Source organism: Etheostoma spectabile, chromosome 17, assembly GCF_008692095.1.
Source record: "Etheostoma spectabile isolate EspeVRDwgs_2016 chromosome 17, UIUC_Espe_1.0, whole genome shotgun sequence".
Classification (NCBI taxonomy): Eukaryota; Metazoa; Chordata; class Actinopteri; order Perciformes; family Percidae; genus Etheostoma; species Etheostoma spectabile.
The window spans coordinates 18,878,873-18,892,841 of record NC_045749.1 but is presented as its reverse complement, the minus strand read 5'-3'; the positions used below and the strand labels follow the sequence as shown (position 1 = coordinate 18,892,841).

Genomic DNA, 13,969 nt, shown 5'->3' with positions numbered 1-13,969 from the left:
TAACGTCTATGGACATGATGAGAGCAAGATTGATCATTTATTTTGGGGCGAGGTACTAGCGGACAGATTTTTGTTCCCACGAGCCCCCGGGGGGCAGCTAATTGAAGCCCCAATGCCATGTTGGAAATCACGAAGGTAAAACAAGCATGAGAGACTACAAATTGATGTTGATGAATGAATAGTTAAATCTTCAGTACACTGTCAGGTTTTGGCCTAGATTCGCTTACCAGGGATCATTTCAAGACATCAAGTACTTGAGTTTCCTTATGCTGAGAGTTTCCTTATACTTGAGTTTTCCTATGCTGAAGACAAATCCCTGTTGAAATGGGTCTTTCAACAAGACATGACCCAAAACACACCAGTAAGCGAGCAAAGGTGCTTGGTTCCAGATAAACAGATGTGATGTTAGGGAGCGGCCAGCCCCTCCCCCCGGACCTCCATCCCATGAACACGTTGTGGGTGACATCATAAATTCTGTTTTCTGAGACAAACCCGCAAGCGTTTTGCATTAATTTAATGAATTGTGATTTATGTTTCAATTGTCCTGGGCTGGAATACCTGTTCACAGATGCCAGAATTGGTCACTCCATGCAGCACAGAGTGAAGCGAACTAATATTAGTGCAGTTGATTCAAAGTAAGCAACCCCCTAGACCTTTTCAGTTTATACAGTAAAGTTTGAGTTTGTAAAGAAAAATGCAAATACCACTATTTTTTTTTGAACACCTGATATTCTTTCTTTCTTCACTTTCTGTAAAGGTATCACACAAACTTGATCAATTTTGGTCATGTTTTGATTTGGAATTGAATGTGCAGTGTTCCCAATGCATTGATATTATGAATTAAAGCTATAGCTCTCATGATTTTGAGCATTATTCACTTTTTTAACACACTGCTATTATTCTGACACAACTGCATGCAGTAGTACTCCTTAAGAACCTTTACACACACACTTGGATGCGTAATGTACCCCTTTAAGTGCAAAAAAGAAGTGTGAAGATTTTAAAAAAAAACCTGTTTCTCTCTCCAGTGTTTTTCTTAGCAAGAAGCCCCAAGGAGAAAGAGCTGGACTCTAAGAGCCAGTGATTGATGGCATCAGCAGGTTGATCTGCACCACGCCAAGCACCAGCACACCATGCTGCGAGGTAGGCCCAGGTGCACCTCACCGTGCAGACACAACCCCCACCACAGCACAGCTAAGGCTATACTGCCATCTGGTTGTTTGTCAGGACCCTCCTCGGTATTGCTTAGTACCAAGTCAGTAAACAAAGAAGTATCTGCACTATAACTCCTGGCAGTGCAAACTCCGAAGCATCAATTAGGAGATTTTTTAAAATGTATATACATTCCTTTTTCGTCCTTAGTCCTATTGATGGAGTGGAGTGGAACGATGTTGAAGTTTTTCCAGCTCGCTGCCCCAGTGGCCAACCCACGTCAAGCACTTCCCGTGTGGGATCTTTGGTTACACTAGCCTGTGGTGACCCTGGCCCCGTTCCACCTCAACCGCCACCAGAATCTCTCCGCTGCACTTGTCACCCCGAGAGGCTACAGAGAATTAGCCCCCCCCGGCAGTAATAGTTTTTCCTGTGGAATCTTACTGACTCACACCACGTGTTCAATACCAAATTTCATGTTGTCAATTAGATGTTTTTGGATGTTGTTGGGTTTTGTTGTTGGTTTTTTTTTATACACACTACAGAAAGACAAGTACTATTTTGTAAGATGTGCTACCACGCCTCGGAGTTTTTGAGGTTTTGACATTTGCCACATTTCGATAATGGCAGCTGTGTTTGCACTTTGTTTTGTTAACATTTTATTATTTCTGTGAAATCCTACATTTATTGTTTACTCTATAGACAATGGAGGAGTGATGGTGATGTGCAGTGGCGTGTGTGAGATTGTGTGAGAACTGTTTTGTTGAAAGGTGGAATATTGCTGTGAATCTAGATGGAATCCTTCTCTTCTAACTCAGTGCTCGTTTTTCTTACTCGTCCCTTTACTTTCTCAAAAAGGTCATTTTTATGAAAGGAACAGAATGTTCTGTTTTGCCCTCGTTGCTTTAAGCGCATCATTTACCTAAAGCAAAAAGAAAAAAACTAATGTATTTTTGAAGGTAGCTATAATGAATGTAGCTATGGAGCATTGTACATGTAATGTAGTTCATCATCAGCTCATTATTAATGCTGAAGCTTTTCTATCTGTGGAATGTACATTCAGACTGTACAGTAACATCTACTTACAAGCAGGTACATTACAACACAAAAATTTCAACTATACGCTATTCCAATTTATTGTGCCTGTATACTGTCGTATTGTTTCAAGTCCTGATTTTGTTAGTTTCCCACTGCCCCGTGTTCAGCTTGATGTACTGGCTTACCTGAGAGGACGTCTCACAGACCTGCGTAATTTAGAAAATATGGATTTCTCCATTTGCAGTGATGTGCCAAAGTCAAGTTCCTTTTACACTATAACCCCAGAGCTCTTGGCTTGGCCAACTTCGTGTGTTACAACTGAAAAGTAAGTCGTACATTTAATGGATTGGTGTGTGGGGCCCTGTGGAGTCAGTATTTGATTACTGAATGACCATTACCCAGTTAGTGCTCCCTTTGGCCACGTGTTATCCTAACAGCAAATACCGTTGTGTCCTTTATACAGCTTCACCCGTGACGGGACTGGGGAGTAACCTTACCTAAAAACACACTGTTGGTCAGTATTGTGTAGGTCTGCGTGGGAAAATTACAAATATCAGTAAGTTGGACTTGAACATGCTTTTGCCAGTGGTGATATCAAGTATTGAATACTTTAAAAAATGATAAGTGTCTGGAGTATTGCAGAAGTGTCCAAGTCACTGCCTGTGTGTGTCTGGTTAGGTGTGCTTTGTGTTCGAGGTACTACCCTGAATAGTGTTACTGAAAACTTTTGCAATAGGAAACCTTTGGACAAGGGCCTTCTGCACGAGTTAGTTTGCCTTTTTTATAAGTGAGACTTGCAGGCTTTGATTGGCTGGATTTTTTTAGTGATGTATATAATATATACAAGATGTATCATGTGAATCGCAACACCCCCCCCCCAATTGAAAGCACAATAGCTTACATTTATTTGACATGATGCCAATATATTCAGAACATAAGTTGAATTGTACAATACAACACTATTAGGTATGTCATTTTTTGCATACATTTCCCTCGCTTTGGAATGCACTTTTCATGTGGTTTTCTACATATTTTAGCTCAAATTGGTCACACTTTGTTTTTGAGGTGAGGAGTAAAGGGGTTATTGAAAATGTAACCACTACCTATATTCTAGAGAAGGCAGTTTTTTGTTTTTCAAAATGACCCTCTTTTTTTATGGGATGTTTTTGTGGTGTTTCAAGTGCCCTATGAGGTCTGAAAACTGTCACCGCTCTCTGTTACTTATTTCACCACTTGATTTGAAAAGCTTATTTTCAGCTACCCACCGTACGGTTCTGCCTGTGACTACACAGTCATTTTTCTTTGTCTCCTGCTTTTTGAAGGTTCACTATCTTCTTTTAGTTGGAGCAAACTGGCCCTTACAGATTGGTAAACTTGTCTGAAGTGTTAGCCAGGGCAGAGTTGTTTGAGGGAATTTGTCATGTGATTAGCCTTTAAAATACTAAACGGGCATGATGACAAGTGTATTTTTAATGTATTTTGACCTCGTATTGTTTGGTTTTTTTTTTCCCTAATCTAGAGGTAGCATGGGGGGTTTACAGACTGGATCATGCAGGCAGCTCACTTTGTCATCGAAATTTAGCACAGCACCAATTAACTCTTATCAGTGTTATTTCTTCATTAATGGTCAAATTACAAAACATGCCATCTCGTTGCTCCTGTTACTTGAAATGCCACCCGTGTCTTTGCCAAACCCTATTTTAAATGACATGACAGTATTTTTAAATTTACCCACTAAAAAACTATGGATTATTCCGCATGTTTTACTATGATGGTAATATTTTTGTTTTTATATTGTTTTTGTTTCTTTCCATGCTCACAAGCATTGTGTTTAATAAAATTTTTAATCTTCTGTACAAAGCTCGTCTTTATTGAACTCTCTCTCCAAACGTCGACTTGATTTTTAAGAACCAAAGAGAATATTACAATGTTCAAGTCCCAAACCGTTTCCCAACGGGTTATTTAGCTGAGATAGAGGGCATGTTGACGTAAACCTTCATCGGGGCAGCGGTTTAATCTTGCGTCCCGCCCACCTCTCTTTTCTCTGCCACAAGCCGCTTCGAAGGGCGATGCCAAGCCAGCGGTTCTTCCGTCGCTTTGCCGATGATCCGTTTGTTGTGGTCGATGTTGGGCACACGCGCCCCACCGTTACCATGCAGGTCTCCAACACCTGTGTGGGTCGACATGCCCAAATTCAGTTCAGAACGCTATGGTTTAAACACGGCAGTGGATTCTTAATCCGGATGACCTCACCTGAACCTGCTGCTTTGAAGGAAGCTGAATGATTGCTGTTTCCATTTACTTAACGAACAAAACTCCACTAGTGCCTAGAAACCAAATAAACGCCCACGTTCAGTTTAGCAATTACGAGTAAGCACATTTTACAGCTGCTATTACATTGTTAGAAAACATCAATCCCTATAATGAACTGTGGCAAGATATAATGTAAGTTGACTGAGTTATGATTTGGTTACTTTCACTACTTAGACATTTTTAAAGCCTGATTGAAAAAACATTCAATTAGCAATCATAAAATAGAGTCCTACACGCATTTAGGAAATACTAAGCAGAAACATGCAAATAATACCTCAGCAACGAATGTACTCTCCGATCCCCTGCCTGGTTGGACCTCTAGGTTGTTTTCACCAGTGTCCCCACAGGAAAGCTCCCAGTGGGTAGGCATCACCCTCATTGGCTGAGACTAACCAAAAAGGTTGGGGTTTTACATTTTTTTGTTAATACAATTATCTGTACTTCCAGCATCTATGGGGAACGGGTGGAGGATGACAAACCAAGTGGCTCCCTACCTGCCATGCGTCCAATATTTCCAGATGTTTTAATGACGTCTCCAGCCTGCATGTTCTCCGTAGCAATGATCCATCTTTTGCGGTTGCCTCCAGCTACCAGAGCAATGTCAGCGGACCTGTGTAATAAAGATTTAGGACAACCAACTGTGCGTTAGAAACCACATGTTAAATCCCTGTGCTGAGAAAAACAAAAGACCCCCCACTCCCTCCCCCCGGGGGGATAAAAGGTGCGCTCACCTGCACGGGTCGTATCGCACTTCCACAACCTTCTCTTCAAGGCTGGGCCTCTCGGGTCGGTTCGTAGCGCAGGCTGGGAATCTATCCACCTGTATTTCTGTTTATGGCCACCGCCCAATGCCGTGTGTCCGTATCCTTCCTGCGCGGCAGAAAGACATGATGAGCAACTCTTTGCACTCGGCTCTATTCAGACAAGTACCACAGCGGTTATAAAAGCAATACATCCACTCAGTGCTGTCAGCCCCCTGGCCGAGGCTGAACCCGACTACTGCTTGACGACATAAGTGGAGACCTATAGGGGAAATATTATTGGGTGATTCTCATGCTCTACTCATAAAACTATCAAACAGGCTTGATGTCTTATTTTATAAAAAATTATAAAAAAACAGGCCTGCACCAACAGATTATTCATAACAATTTGTTTATTAATTTGCAGGTTATTTCCAGTTAAATTGATTCATCATATGGTGTAGAAAATGGCAGAAAAAGTGAAAGAAGAAATATAGATAGATGCCTTACAGCCCAAGGTAAAATCTTCAAATTGTTTGGTTTAGCTGTATTTGAATCCTGTTCATTTGTTAACATTTTATTCTACAGGACAGTATCAGTTTTTCCTCTCTGCGACACCTAATAACAGACATGAGAGAATGGAAGTGTCCCGTAATGGATGAATATGCCAGATCTTTTGGCCTATAGATCTCCAACAATGAACTGTACAAGAACAACGGAAGCCTTAGCATCACCAAGGAGATTACAGCACACCCTGAGATGGCAGACAGTGTTGAGGATGGAGCGGACCGCAGCACAAAAGTCGCCTTAAGGTGACACCACCTGGCAGAAGAAAACCTGCGAGGCCCCGAACCACCTGGCGTAGACCTGCGACACAAGAGCTGGATAGATGAATCAGTCGTGGGAGAGGCCCATATTCTGCCAGGGGCCGAATGCAATGCAGAGTGCTCAGGGAAGCCTGATGTCCCATAGGGACGAAGATAGTAAATTAGGCAAGTCAGCAACTAATTGTACATAACCTCGTACAGGTTGAAATTAAAAGCTGTTTTACTTAGTCTTATCGGACCTGGACTAGAGCAACGTGGACGGCCTACAGACTGATTTTCTCTGTTCAGATCACATGAGTCTGGCTCTTTTTAAAACCTTGTGAACTTAAGCCAGCTGGGCCTCGACTAGATTGACACTTAAGGCACAAGACTATTTTAAAGTCCGTTTGAGATTTGTACACTTTTTAATCTACTGGTCAGTACTGCACATTAAGCAGCCACTTAAAAACCTTGTCCTCCCTTCAGCTTTGCCGTATCACACAGTCACTTATTCTGCTCGTCTACATTGGCCACAATCTTTACCCGATTGATCTCTGCCTCCTGTCTTCTTCATCCCTATAGGGCGTGGTGGTACTTCTCCCTCGCTTCCAAAATGTCCGTTCTGCTCCAGGGAGGCTGTGGTGAGGAAGCCTCTGCCTGCCCGCCGTACTGGTTACCCGCAGTTCCCAGCTTGGTCTTGCAACTGCCGTCCAACAAAAAAGCAAATAGATAGTTTGGTTCAGATCTCTGGTATGGATAAGGCAATGGATGGAGGTAGATGGATATAGATACTTTATTGATCCCTAAGTGGAATCCAAGGTCCCCAGTAGCTTAAAGGACATCACAACACAAATACACATATATCATAAAAAGGATAATAAATAACAAATCCTGTGGCCAGGTTAGCTCAGTTTGGTAAAAAAATATCTTAAAAATCCACATGAAAAAAGGACAATCAAAGAAAGATCTAAATAAAAAAATCCACATGAATGCACATAGGGATGTATAACCACGAGACGCTGGCAGGGACTGGCCCCTGGGACTCAGTAGCATGGTAAGGTGCTAATTAGTCCAATAGTGCAAGGATCAAGTCTAAGACCAGCATTAAATATTAGGGTGGAATCACCAACGCCGCCCGATATCATCACGATACTTATGCCACGATACAGATTTAAACTTTTTTTTTCAAACTTCTAATTTTTCCCAATTTCAATGATGTCCCCCAAGGAAACTATGTCAACATCTGTTTTATCTAAAATAACATTTCTCTGTTTGTTTCACTGTCACTTCAATTTTAATTGCTGCAAAATGGGATTGTCAGCAGAGAACTGACCAACTCTGTAGACTAACAACATCGATCTGGCGCCTGTGTGTCGATACAGTATTGCCCTGAAAATATCGCGATACAATGCTGTTCGATATTTCCCCCCACCCCTATTACATATAAGAAATAATGTAACATAGTAATATAAAAACTATAGCAATTGCAAGGCTAAAGTTTAAAAGGCAGCATTAATATGGCATTATAAAGGGAATAAAAATAAACACAAATCAACAGTCATACTCGAGGTTTGAATTAATAGGGCTGGTCCCCTCTTAGTCGACTAATCTGTGGTTTTGGTATAGTCACTAAGATTTCTTTAGTTGATAAGTCTTTTTTATGCTTTTCGCTTATTACTCATTTCCAAGAAACTTTGCACATTTCTGGTGAACACAAGATTCAAAGTTGCTTTTGCAGGATTAATTGTGTAGAAACTCATTTTTACAGATGGTTAATTAATGACTTTACGTTGTGCTTTTCTATCTTAGCCCCTCTCAAAGCGCACAGCTCTGTGGATTAAATCAACTAATCAATTCGATCACAATCATGTAAGTGTGTAGTCAACTCAAGATTTCTTTAGTGAGGACAGCCCTAGGTCCAACCGTTGTAACAGCCAAGTATTGAGTTGGACCTCATCCAGGCGGGGGATGGGGGGGGTAGGTTGGTGCATACCCCACTACACAGAACGTTTGGGAAACGTTAGTTTATGGTTCTCTAAAGGTTAGTTCTAACCGACCAAACTAACGTTAGGGAACGTCTTATGGTTCTCTAAAGTTAGTTTTGAACCGAACCAAAACTAACGTTTAGGGAACTTTAGTTTATGGTTCTTTAAAGGTTAGTTGAACCTAACCAAAAACTAACGTTAAGGAGAACGTGTTAGGGAACGTTAGTTTATGTTTCTCTAAAGTTATTTGAACCGACCAAAACTAGTTTAGGGAACGTTATTTATGGTTCTTTAAAGTTAGTTCGAACCTAACCAAAAACTAACGTAAGGGAACGTTAGGGAACGTTAGTTATGGTTCTCTCAAGTTACGTTCAACCGAACCAAAAACTAACGTTTAGGACGTTCCCTCGGTTATAACGCTCCCTAAACGTTAAGAGAACCAACCAACTGTATATTATACATGGGCTTTATATGGCTCATATAGCAGTACACAGTGGGCCAGTGGCCAGTTTAGTACCAACACAACTGACTGTTTTGTTGTTGAAGGTAGTGGAAGTGGTCGAGAGGGAGAGAGACGACGAGAAGACTGTCTCTGTGAAGCATTGAACATGGTTACCTCGAGCAGAGCAGAGCAGGCTGGGACAGAGTCAGGGAGCGCAGGCCCGCGTTAGACACGACGCCGCCATCTTTACCACGTCCTCCCTGACAGCTGAGGAGCAGAGACACGGAGGCAGTTTTCACAGCTGACAGTTCTGTGGCTTTCTCACTAGCGTTTCCTGGCGGGCGCCATTTGCTCTGCACGTTTCCTCCTGCCTTTCATTTTTTACTTAATTAAGCCTATAGAAAACAACCTTTGAGGTCTACTGACTGTAATTACCTTCTATGTTTCAATTGTATACTGCCATCACCCTAACCTTAATGGCCAATACATGAGCTATCGCTAGGTTTTATCTTAAGCTCTAATAATACACCTCCCTTTTATTTCTGTTTTAATAGACTAAGCCGAATTACCACGTATATCGTATCCAGCTCACAAAATAACTCGTGTAATTGTAACATTAAACCAACCTTTATGGTTGACTTATTTCATCACAACTTCTCGTCGGCGTCCTTCACAATCCGCACGCTGCGTCGCGCACTGATGACGTGTACTCCGCGCTCCTCCTCTGTGGATCGGTGCACATGACATAAAATCTTTATGTCTATGGGTACACACATAGCTACAACTAAAACAGTCAAACACAAGTTAAGTTGACCCATTATGATATACCATTCTTCCTTTTTTACAGCTCACAGGGACGTATGTAACCCTGTCGGAATACATCAGTACAGTAGCAATAGTACCTACATCTACCGGCTTCTTCCTTCTCTGACAGCTGATTTTAATTCCTCCTCTAGGTGGTAGAGCCTTCTTTACGTGCAGTAACGTAGCGTGGATGCGATCTCTAACCTCTTATATAGCTGTACAATAGGCTACTACTTGTTTTTCCTCCCACTAGCTTCTCCTTCCTTTTCATGAGACCCATTGTATTGTTTTTGAACACATTGGCAGCCCAACCGTTCCCATACCAGTTGGATGACAACAAATGTCGATTCAAGTTTTCAAAACTCTTTCTGTCATTTTATTCACTTCCCACAATGTTTAGAAAAACGGGTTAAATGACACACAAGTCATTCGTCCTACAGGTTTCTGCAGTGTGTGCAGCATTGCAGGCCCCACAACGATGTGTTCTGTCTGAAGTCCAAAGAAGCTGTAAATGTTCCAGAGATATTATGCTGACCAATGTGACAAAATGCACATTTCCACTCAGGCTTTACTAATGAATGGTTTCGTAATTCATTTTGCTTAAAGCATTGTCACAAAATGCTCTCGTTTCAGCTCACCACGAAAAACTACATTTTCCAGCAATTTCCTAAATGGGCACATGTCTCCAGTATACAACTTTTGAATCCCTTTTTTTTTTTTTTTTTAGGCTACAGAACCTTAGCTCCTACTTTCCTATAATGCAGCCAACAGGCAGCATCGTTGTGACCCTCCCTGCCTGCCTGCTAAATAGCTGCATGATAAATAACCTTAAGGACATCATCGTGTTATCATTTCCCCTCCAAGTCACAGAGACTACAGCCTGTTTTCACTTTACACAACTAACCAGTGGGAGATGTGTTTTAACATGTTGGCCTAGTTAATTACCTGCAGAAGATGAACATTGTTTGTCCATATGACTGAACACAGATAAAATTAGTAAATTTGATGCATTTGTATAGCTGTACAGCCTTAACTTGCATACTAGCCGTTTCATACCATCACCCTCCTTTTTGAAGAGATAGTTCAGATCTTTTGAAGTGTTAATGGAGGCGGTTATATATATATATATATATATATATATATATAAGATATATATATTATATATATTAATAATTATTATGCAAAAACTTTGAAAAGGCCACGCCCCCCCACATCTTAAGTCCGATTGACTTGAAATTTCTCGGACAGGTGCAGCCTAATGTGCTCTACAAAATAAATCTCAAGGATCGTTAAGGTCCGCAAGCATTTTTTTTCCGCCTTTAGAATTTTTTTGAAAAACACATTGGAGATCTCCTCATACACCGTAGCTCCCATTGCCACAGCTTGTGGCTTTATTAGCAATTGCTTTTATTGTTCATCTGCTTTTCTCAAATGCCGTGAGCTGGACTGAGCTACGTATTACACCGAAACGAAATGAATGTTTTTGACAAATCCGTTGTAGGCATTTAAGTGCACTGTGAAGTCCAATCTTGCAAAGCTTGCATGATATGTTTTATGACGTTGGACCACATGTGTTAAGTACTTAAAGCGGCTATTTTTTTTAAAAAAACTTTTTTTGTTCTTTCCTTCTCTGACACACACAGTGAGATGGTGATGCGTGTAGATGAACTTGATGCCACGATACAGATGACGGTACACAGTGACTCCTAAAGACGCCTACAGCAGTGCCCCACCGTAGAACTTGGAGACAAGGTAGGCTCCTCATCCAGTTCAAGCACATTTTGGTGAAGCTTTTGTGTTGTGTCAGTGATTGGCTTTGTGTGGTCCAGGTGTATGGGGAGTGACGGTCACGGAGCCTGCAGATTGTTTCCTGCTAATGGTTAGTGGGTGTGGGCCACGCCGTCTCCTCAGCCCAACTCTACAGAGGGTGTGTTCACACGCTGCTTCGGCACGGGTCCAGAACAGCTCTCAATCAACAGTTCTTCTCACTTTGTGTCATTTTTTTTATGTTTTACCATGAACTCCAATCACCCATTTCTTCTCTTTAATTCTACTCTTTTGTTTTTGTCTAAAGATGACAGGAGGAGAGTACAGGGCACTGTGGGTGACTTTGTGGAGGGTCTGGTAAGAACTGCTGCTGCAGAACGTTGATAAGACCAAGAGATGGTGGTCGACTTCAGGACAAAGGGAACGGCCTCCGCGCCCCTTTGCATCCTGGGAAGTGACGTGGATATGGTGGAGGAGTACAGATACCTTGGTGTCAACATCGACAGCAAGCTGAACTGAAGGTCAACAGCACTGCTGTTTAACAAGAAGGGGATGAGCAGACTCTATTTCCTGAGAAGCTGAGATCCTTCAACGTGTGCAGCAGGACGTTGGAGATCTTCTACAGTCTGTTGTGGCCACGCTCTTTCTCCCCCCATCTGCTGGCAGCACATCGGAGCCAGCCACACAAACAGACTGAACAAACTGATCTGGAAGGCTGGCTCCGTGATCGCTGCAAACAGGACACTTTTGAAGCTGTGGTGGAGAGAGGTCACGACCCAACTGTTTCTATCATGGATAACCTGACCACCCTCTCCACCCCCCCCCCCCCCCCCACCCCACACTGGTCCAACAGAGGAGCAGCTTCTCAAGAGGCTCCGACAGTTTAAATGCCGCACGGACCGCTCAGGAATCATCCAATAAAACTCTTCAACACGTCTTCACTGGTGCTGATGAGACTCTGAGACACCACAACATTGCAATAAGGCACCGCCCGATTGGTTCATTTCCTTTTAGCATACTTAAACAGTACACAATTTTGTTTTTTCCCATCTTGTAATATTTTAATATTTGTTCTTATATTCCTTATTTTGTTATTATTATTGTTATTATTATTTCATGTATATTGTATGTAGTAATTTTGTGTGCGCTGTAACACTGTAATTTCCCATTTTTTTGATCAAATGTCTCTCTCTCTCTCTCCTCTCTCTCTCTCTCTCTCTCTCTCCTCTCTCTCTCTCTCTCCTCTCTCTCTCTCTCTCTTACCAGGTGTGTGGATGACAAGACTGTGTCCTTTTCAAGTGAGCGCAGAGCAGTCTGGCCGTAACGGCGAAAGTTCCACCACTCGCTACAGCCTCAACCGTTTCGTTCTTGGTAACCTCACGAGCTCCATCTGCACTGCACCGTTCGCTTGCGAGCCAACACCACAGTCCTGCACACCTGTGAGCTCATTCATCTTACATGCTTAGTGGTCTTAACCCTTGTGCATTACTAGGGACCTTCTGGCTTTTGTTTTTTTTTGTCTTTTGTTTTTTAATCATTAGTCTTGTTTTGATTTTCTTTTCCACTTTTAGTGTTCAACTCCGCTCCTAATGGTTGATAAACCGTTAGCTGAAATACAGGCACGCAGCCCTGCAAGACAATTTTTAAGGACAACACTTTCTCCATTAAACCCATTCAACTTATATAATTTACTAGGTTCCACCAATTTGGGATTTAGTTTGCTCCGTGGGGAACTGAATGCTATTTTCCCGGTTTTCACTAGGGGCATTGATGCAGTATTATGGAGCACTGCAACATCGCTTGCTATCATCCACCTAGAATTGAGTTAAATGAATTACTTTATTTCATATAGTGGCTTATGTAAACATACGGGCACCTGAATGGTTAACTCTTCGAAATTATAATATTTGGTAGCAATCAGGACTGAAGTTGGTCAAAAGATTTAATTATAACTTCATGGAAGTTTGTTTTTTTCTTCTTTTTTTGTTGTTGAAGTGACACATTTTTTTCCCTTTAGGGACATTATATAAATTTTAAAAAAGCGTGGCACAGGGTTGATTTACTTCAACCTGCGACGGCCTCTAGCTCACCCATAAATAGCGTGCGCCCCTTTAGGCTGAGTCCTTTGCAGCTGCCTGGCTTGAGTCTGACCTGCTGCCCTTTGCTGCAAGCATCCCTGTTCTCACTTTTCCTGTCTTCAAAAAAATCTTAAAGATGACTACAATCCGCATTTTTTACCTCTCAAATACTGTTAAATAGACCTATCTTTGCTGTTTTTTTTCATTTTCTTTACAGAACTGTAATTCGATCAGTAGGAGAGAAGTGGTGAAAGCCGACCCCCCTCTGGGCCTCTGTCGTAGGGACCCATCAGGATTGAAATGCCGCAGACCTCAATCCAGTAACTCTGTTTTCTTTGTTCCTGTTGCTCTACTGCTGCCCTTCAAATTGTCTTTGCTTTCCTGTAGATCTCCATACAGCAGTTCTTTCCCACTGTGGATCCCACCTTTTTTGTCTGTGGCGTTTTGTTTCAGATATGCGGATGGCGGTGGTGTGGTGCCTCAGCCAGTGTCTGGATTGTGGACTTCTTCTTTATCACCTCATCACTGTGGCCAAGGCAGGCGGCAGGAGACTTGCAAAGATGGGGGAGCAATGACCTCTAAACTTGAATAAAATGTAAAAAGGGCCCTAATATTTTATTCTTGTCCTGATACATCATTCCCAAAACAAGTGGAGAGAAGGGGAAACTACATATCCCATCAGCCACATGATGTTCACAAACTGGTTGCACACATGTGCTGATGGGATATGTAGTTTCCCCTTCTCTCCACTTGTTTTGGGAATGATGTATCAGGACAAGAATAAAATATTAGGCGCCTTTTTACATTTTTATTCAAGTTTAGAGTTGTCATTGCTCCCCCATCT

The 13,969-nt window shown here is 42.0% G+C and overlaps 2 pseudogenes; one reads left to right on the top strand and one right to left on the bottom strand.

Moving 5' to 3' along the window:
- Positions 1-4,148: 4,148 nt before the first annotated feature.
- LOC116705488 (39S ribosomal protein L2, mitochondrial-like) lies at positions 4,149-10,207 on the bottom strand (annotated as a pseudogene).
- Positions 10,208-10,711: 504 nt separating this feature from the next.
- Positions 10,712-13,717, top strand: LOC116705487 (uromodulin-like; annotated as a pseudogene).
- Positions 13,718-13,969: the final 252 nt, after the last annotated feature.